Genomic DNA, 8,301 nt, shown 5'->3' on the forward strand with positions numbered 1-8,301 from the left:
GCAATTTTGTCACTGTGTGACCGACACAGAGTGTACTTACACAAAGCTAGATGGTACAGCCTACTACACACGGAGGCTGTATGGATAGCCTACTGCTCCTAGCATACAAAGCTAGATAGCATGTTGTTACTGCACTGAATGCTGTAGGCAACTGTAACACAAGGGCAAGTATCTGTGTATGTAAGCATATCTAAACATAGAAAAGGTAGAGTAAAAGTATGGTATTATAATCTTATGGGATCACCATTGTATATGTAGTCCTTCATCAGCTAAAACATAATTGGGCAGCATGTGACTCTATGACTGTATTATATCACATCGCTATCCTGCTTGTAACCTATCCGTGGAGTCTGTATCACAGAATTCCATATCCTTACTACCATCTTTAAAGCCAGTTGTGAGCTTACCCCTTCCTAGCTCTCCAATATTAGCTCATATCATCCACCATCTTGCCCTGGGCTAGTCACATTCCATCTTCTCTGGCCTTCTTTGTATAGTTTGAATCCACTGAACTCTTTCATAATTTATGGCCTTCACACTTGCTTATTCCTCTACATGGAATATTTGTCCCTGAGCTGTTGACAAGGCTGTTTTCATTTCATACTTCGGATTTCACCCCAGTCTTTTTCAAAGTACTCCTACTGCCATCTCAGTTGCTTTCTACCACGTGACCCTATGCACTGCATTCTTTAGTTGCACAGCCAGTCCCCATATCTGTGGAGTCTGCATCTGCAGATTCAACTAACTGAGCATCAAAAATATTTGGAAAAAAACAAACAACAAACAAAAACAATGTAAAAATGAAAATGTTACCAAAAATTGTTTTTGAGAGAGGGTCTCACTCTGTCTCCCAGGCTGGAGTGCAGTGGTGCTGATCACAGCTCACTGCAGCCTCAACCTCCCGGGCTCAAGCGCACCTCAGCCCACTAAGTATCTGGGACTACAGGCATGCATCATCACGCCAGGCTAATTTTTGTAGTTTTTGTAGAGAGGGGGTGTTGACATGTTGCTCAGGCTGGTCTCAAACTCCTGGGTTCAAGTGATTTGCCCACGTCAGCCTCCCAAAGTGAATACAAATTTTAAAAATACAGTATAACAACTATTTACATAGCATTTACATTATATTAGGCATTATATATAATCTAGAGATAATTTAACTATACATAGGATATGCCTAAATTATATGCAAATACTAAACCATTTATATAAAGGACTTGAGCATTCTTGGATTTCGATACCTGCATGAGGGGACTTGGAATCAGTTCCCCACAGATACTGAGGGATGACTGTATTTACTTCCTCCAACCCCTGCCATGGAACATAGTCTCCTGTCAAGGCCTTGTCAATTACATTCACCTTTGCATTTTCTTGGTCCAGGACAGGGCCTGGCACAAAGTGTTCATAAATATTTGTCAGATGAATTAATACTCATGGTCATCATGCTTTACAGGGTCTTGTGATTTTCTCCTGTATTGTCTCCTATTTTAGAGTTAATTGTCACCACAAAGCTTTCCCTAAGTATACCTTAGAAAGAACAGCCCTATTCTCCTGCTTTCTAATAAGATGCTTCCAATTATCTATGATCCAGAAAAATAGATAAAAAACTTATTAGCATTGAATGCAGCATAAGAGTAAATATGCTCTGAATGAAGATCTAAGTAAAGATCTTGTATTTAGTGATATAATTTTATGGCATTTATTTTAGCTGCTCAGGAGACTACTTTTGCTTACATCTTAGTTACAGGTATATCCTATGGCTAAAGGGATGATAATTTCTAGAAGAAATAATTTTGATGATAGTAGTGGTAATAATAATTGTAGTAATAACCATCATATGATAATATCAGCTCACATTTACTGAGTATTTATTAATACCAAGTGCTTTCATAATTGCTTTATACATATTTAACTCAATCTTCACAATAGCCTATAAAAAATACTAATAGCATCATGCTCATTACACAGATGAGGAAACTGAGGCACAGCGATTCAATACAGTAAATTACCAAAATAAGACAGTTAATGGCACAGAATGGACATGAGCCCCAAGAATCTTATTTTAAAATGTGTGCTCAAGACCACTGCCCCATTCTGCCATTGGCAAGTCATAATTCTACACCAAAAACAAGTGGTCCTGGGCAAGGTGGCTCACACCAGTAATCCCAATGAGGCTGAGGCAGGCAGATTGGTTGAGGCCAGGAGTTTGAGGTTATAGTAAGCTACAATCACGCACTGCACTCCAGCCTGGGTGACAAAACGAGACCCTGTCTCTTAAATAAATAAATAAGAATGGTTCAGCTATATATATATATGAAATAATGATGTTTTAAAATAATATATAACCAACAATATATAAACCAGTTAATCGCATTTCTTAACTTCTAGAAATGTTTAAAATGACAGACATAAAGAATAAAAGGATGTATATACAAAGTAAAACAATCAACGGCAGGAGCAAGAAAAATATGCAAAACACTTTTGTACAGATATAATTAATCATGAGCCACTGACTTAGAATAAGTCTTTGTTGCTCTTCAGAACAGCAAAAAATATCACCAGGAAAATATTGTTTCTAAAGACATTTGGATTTTGTATAATTTACATATGGCCAAATTAATTTAAATTTAGAACAGTTGATCTTATTACATAATATGTGTTCCAGACATTCATGAGTCAGCTCAGGGGTCTGCCTAGGGGGAGAAAGGGCAATGAATGTATCTTCAGACTTCAGTCTCCCTTTGCTCAAAGATTTGCCCTATAGGGTTGGAGACCCTCACATTTCCAGGGTGAACATGCTTCGGCAGGATTGTGGTCCTCCTCGGGGTATCTCTTGCCTTGATGTCAATAGGAATGTCTCAGGACTCAAGGTGAGAGGCCCCGCATGATCAGGACGTGCCTGCATGGAGCCAATAAAAGCTCATGCTAGGAAAGTTGCAGCAGCAGCAGCAGCAGCTGGAAAAAGTGCTGAGGCCAAGAGGATCTGAAGGGGCTGGTGCAGAAAGGGTCCTGGGTCAGAGATGGCAGGCTATGTTTGTAGCTAGTTGAAGCATGGGGCCCAATCCAGGCTGCTGAGCATCCAGTGCCTCCTCCCCGCCTCCCCACTGCAGGCAGAGAGCAGGCACTAGAATGCTGTGAGGCTTTGTCTTCAGCTACCAGGGAGCAGGAAGGAGTTGCTATTCCATATCTTCATTATCTACTTGGATGAAGACATAGAAAGTGAGCTCATCAACCATTCAGATGTCACAAGACTGAGAAAGATAACTAACAGATTGAATGGGCCAATCAAAATTCTAAAGATTTCAACAGCCTGGAATGATGGGTGACAACTAGTAAGATGAAATTTTATAAGGTAAAAATATTGCTTTGGTGGGTTCCCTGGCTGTAAGATGAATTACCATCAGGAATGAACATCTGCAGGGAAAAAATCATGAAAAGAGAACGTTTTATCTCCGATTTTTTCACTTGAGTGGCTGGATAAAGCACACCAGAGAGAACACTACTGCTCACCATTATTAACCAAATGGCAAAGAAACCCAGGTCTTTCTTCTACTAGATGTCAATTTCCTGGGTTCTTTATTTCACTGGCAATAATTGCTTATTGAATTTGATTCTCCATTTTTTATTTTGGGAATGTTCAGAAGTAAAAAAGTTAAAAGACTAGTACAATGAACTCTCATATATTCTTTTGCCACATTTTGTATGTGTCTGTGTGTGTGTTTGTCTCAAGCATTTGAAAGTAACTCAAAAAACTTCACACACTGTCCACTGTATAACCACAATATCATTATCTTATTAACAAGATATAAGTAATTAATAATTGTTCTCTAATATAACAATATTCAATATCCAGTCCATATTCAAATGCCCCAGCTGGCCCATAAGACTCTTTATAGCTTTCCTTTTTCTACAGTGAACCCAGTCAAGGTTCCCACGTGACATTTGGCTGTTATAGCTCCAATAATCTAGAAATGTTCTTCCATGGTTTCAGTTTTTGATTTGTCTGTTTCATTTTGGTGTCATTTAACTGATTCCTATATTCCCAGTATTTCCTATAAACTAGAAATTAAGTCTACCTTACACATTTTGAAAAAAGTAGTTAATAGATAATGGTTTTTCAAAACTTTGTGTATTGTTAGAAGGCACACCACATCTGTCTCAATTTTACTGATAAAGAGCCTGATCAAATGGCTAAGGTAGTAACCATCAGATCTCTCCCCTAGAGAAGGTTTTGTTTTTCCTTTTACAATTAGTAAGCAACCTGTGGCATCATGTTTTCAACACAGTATAAGCATATTTTTGCCCAAACAACACCTTATACAAAAGTTTTAATATTCGTTGACAATCCTTGGCTTGCATCAATTATTTCAAAAAGTCTACAAAAATTGATATTTTCTAATTCTATCATTACTTCTTTATTAGCCATTGTTATTAATTTTTTTTAAAAAGCATTCACTCATCAATTGAAGAGGAACTACAGCTTCCTCCTAAAATTTTAGATTAGATGCTATTTATTCCCCACATTTGAGAAGTCCAACCAAATAGTCTGCAGTCTCTAACATGGGTTGGCAGGCTTTTTCTGCAAATAATCCAATAGCAAATATGTTAGATTTTGCTGGCCATGTGGTTTCTGTCACAACTGCTCCACTCTGCCATTGCAGCATGACAGCAACCATAGACAATATATAAACAAATAGATGTGGTGCGTTCCAATAAAATTTTATTTACAAAAACAAGTAGCAAGCTGGATTTGGCCCTCAGGGCTTAATGTGCCCATCCTAGTCTATAATAGTATCATTTACTTCTGATACCATTTATTTGCCATAGTGATCGGTTTTCAAAGCACTTTTCGCATCCATCATCCAGTCTGTTCTTTGCAATAGTTATATTACATAGGTGGGCACACATCTTAATGTGATTAGACAGATTAGCTGAAGCTCAGAAAGATTAGGAAAAGTGAAGCCAAGAACCTAGATTTCTCAGCTCCTTGCCTGATACTTGTATTCTCATTGTGTCTCTTTCAACTCCAAACATACCATCATGAACAACAAATGCAATGCCTTAAAGACTTCTGAAAAATGAAAGGTCAAACAATCTAACTGCCAAATTATGCTTTCCCTAGAGAGTTAGCTATTGATTTGCCAGAATGAAAAATAAACCATTGCAGCATAAACATTCTCTGAAAACTATAGTTATATTTTCATTTCCATGAAAAGAAAACAAAATTTAAAATGTTCTGAAATGCATAAGCCAGTTGGAAATTAATGTCTAGCCTCAGTTTGTTAATAGAATATAGAAATAAATAGAGGTAAAAACCCTTGCATATTGCCATTAACTTTGCAACTAGATCTATCAGAATGTCAGAAGTCACAGTTTTCTTTCTTAATGTATTAACAGGTGGCAAAATATATATAAGCACATTGAACATTGTAAAGTGCTTCTCCATAGTCAGTTAATACTATTGTTGTTACTGCTGTCGTTGTTAAGGACAAAAATGATCCTTAAATGGTGAGACAAAACGCATATTTTGCCAACCAAGTAAGCTTGCATTTATGCTGGGAAAAGAATATATTTAAATAAAAAGAAACAAGCTCTGAATCTGGCCTGTTATTGATCCTCATGAACATGCGGTTTTAGTGAAAACAAAGAGATCACAGTCCATTTTCTCCTGTAGAAATTAGTCTTGGGTTTCATGGGAAAAGACCAGGCTACTTAACACTGGCAAAATCTTAGCTATTGTCCTATAATTCCAACTCTATAAAATAAAGTTCGGAGATACAGCTATTCTTTCATGGTGACAGACAAATATTTAGGGAAGAGAAAGGAAACTCACTTTTATGAGGCCACTACTCTTACCTAATATTTTACATTAGGTCCAACCCTAATATTTGTAGGGCCTGGAAGAAAAGTATGAATAAAAACCTACATATCTTAAGTTATATATGAGTCTAGAAAACATAAATGTATTCTATTCTCCTACCTTGAAAAAGACTTTATAACTATAATGTTTTTTAAAAAATGTGTGTAAAGTTATAGCTTTTGTCTAACTAAAAGTCAGCAAAATATCAAAGATGACTAAAGTGTTATTGTACACATCTGGATGTTTTGTTGATGAACAGTGACTTGGGGATCAGTAGTTGTTCAATACTGCAAAATGTTCTCCAGTCACCATGTGCAACTACTGCAAAGAGAACACTAATTCCCAGGTACTTCTGGAACCGTGAAGAGAAGCAAGGAAACGGAGGCTTGATTCTTTTGAAAAATAATACTTTTTATGCAATACACTACTAAACTCACACTGAGAGAAAGGTTTTACAATTTAATTAGTCTTTTGTCTTACCAAAGTGCTTTTGCTGCTCAAATCTTCCCCACACTCCAAAGCAGGGCCTGTTTCAGAGAGCACAACACACAAATCTTCACGGCATTCAGATGCAGTCATCTTTTGTTCGAGAACATTGGGCGAGATGTGGGAAAGCATTTCCCTGGGGCCTGAACAGTATTAGTAGTCATGAGAGTGGATGTTTAGCTGCCAACACTGAGCGCTGAATCCTGAGTAACAGAGGCATCGTGTATTCTTTATTGAAGTGTATATGTGAGTGTGTGTGTGTGTGTGTGTGTGTGTGTCTGTTGATGAATATGAAGTTTTCCAAAGTTTGAGACCCAAGGTACTGGGTTAATTTTTACAGGTGGTACTGCCTGACATTAATTTTCTTACTTAATGTAGCTGCGAAGCACTATTTCTAGGTATATATCCCTAAGTCCATTGTGCTCTAGAAGTGAGGGCTTTAATGCCACTCATTTTGCCATAGCAAGCTAAATCCAAGATTTCAAAATAGCTATTTAGCATTGACAACCACCACTATTCACTATGGTCACTTCAAAGACAATTCCAATTTTTCTATTGTGCAGTTTTATGTGGGCAGGGCAAGGGAAACTAACACTGGAGCTCAGGAAGAGTTGGGGGAGACAAAAACTGGGAACATGTTTCTTCCAGGGTTGCTCTGTCTCCAATTTAGTCTTTGTATAGCAAAATCACACAATTACCTTCTAGCACCTTGGCAATTTGGAAGTTTCTTTCAATATTTACCCAGCAAGCATGTGCCAGGCACTATGCTGGGATCTAGGAATAAAGAGACTAGTCTCTCCCAGTAAGATCCAAATATTCCATGTCTAATAGGCTCTTCCTTACTATTTTTTGGGCCACTATAAGGAAAATATTCATTACTTCTTTCTGATACTTTCCCTTTCACTCTTTCCCTTTTTCAGTAAAAGGCATTAACCATAGCATAAAAAGATGATGTTAGGTACAGAGTTCTGCTGTCCCAGTAATCTAGAGCAGATGCCTTAAGTGTTCCACATCCTAGCCACCATCCCACAGGGCATGTTGAAAGGTAACAAGGGCCAGACACAGTGGCTCACACCTGTAATCCCAGCATTTTGGGAGGCCGAGGTGGGCGGATCACCTGAGGTCAGCAGTTCCAGACCAGCCTGGCCAACATGGTGAAACTCCGTCTCTACTAAAAATACAAAAATTAGCCAGGCACAGTGGGGAGCACCTGTAATCTCAGCTACTTGGGAGGCTGAGGCAGGAAAATCACTTGAACCTATGAGGCGGAGGTTGCAGTGAGCCGAGACCGCACCATTGCACTCCAGCCTGGGCAACAAGAGCAAAACTCCATCAAAGAAAAGAAAAGAAAAGAGGAGAGGAGAGGAGAGGGGAGGGGAGGGGAGGAGAAGGGAGGGGAGGGGAAGGGAGAGGAGAGGAGAGGAGAGACAAGGTAACAAGTCAGTAGACTCAGCATTAACTATCCCCCACCTAATTCCCACCTCTTACACTCACGTTATTGGTATAAAAGTAAAGAGTAAAATAAGGAGGCTGCGGAACTGAAGAATTTCTCAAGATTAGCTATTCTTCTCTCTCCCAACACTGGAGAGGGAGGGAGGCTCCATGAAAAGGAGAGGGAACATTATGTACCTTAATTGGGGTCTGTTTAGTCACTGAGCTTGCTAGCAAGTCCTTATACCACTGCAGGTAGGTAAAGAGCACTGGGTGGATATGGTATAAAAAGAGAAAGCTTCCTGTTCCTGAAATGTATGTAAATTAGAGCTGAACATACCAGTAGACAACAGAGATGGAAACACTGTAAACACAGATGACACTGTATTACAGTCGTGCCAGGCATAGCTATAGGATACAGCAAAGGATGGGAGGTGTTCAGCTAGGGATCATCTAGAAGATGGAGCACAGTCTTGCATAGGGAGCCACTTAAGATGAGACCTTTATCAGGAGGCCTGATGGAGCCA

The 8,301-nt window shown here is 38.7% G+C and overlaps 1 long non-coding RNA gene across 1 annotated transcript in view; it reads right to left on the reverse strand.

Annotated features, from left to right (window-relative positions):
• The window catches only part of LOC129058605 (uncharacterized), a 70,929-nt gene extending 63,295 nt beyond the window's left edge, over positions 1 to 7,634 (reverse strand). The window contains exon 1 of the long non-coding RNA XR_008523821.2: positions 6,338 to 7,634. This is a non-coding gene — a long non-coding RNA (uncharacterized LOC129058605). The remainder of the gene's footprint in view (positions 1 to 6,337) is intronic.
• Between the last annotated feature and the right edge of the window lie 667 nt (positions 7,635 to 8,301).

Source organism: Pongo abelii, chromosome 2 (genome assembly GCF_028885655.2).
Source record: "Pongo abelii isolate AG06213 chromosome 2, NHGRI_mPonAbe1-v2.0_pri, whole genome shotgun sequence".
NCBI lineage: Eukaryota > Metazoa > Chordata > Mammalia > Primates > Hominidae > Pongo > Pongo abelii.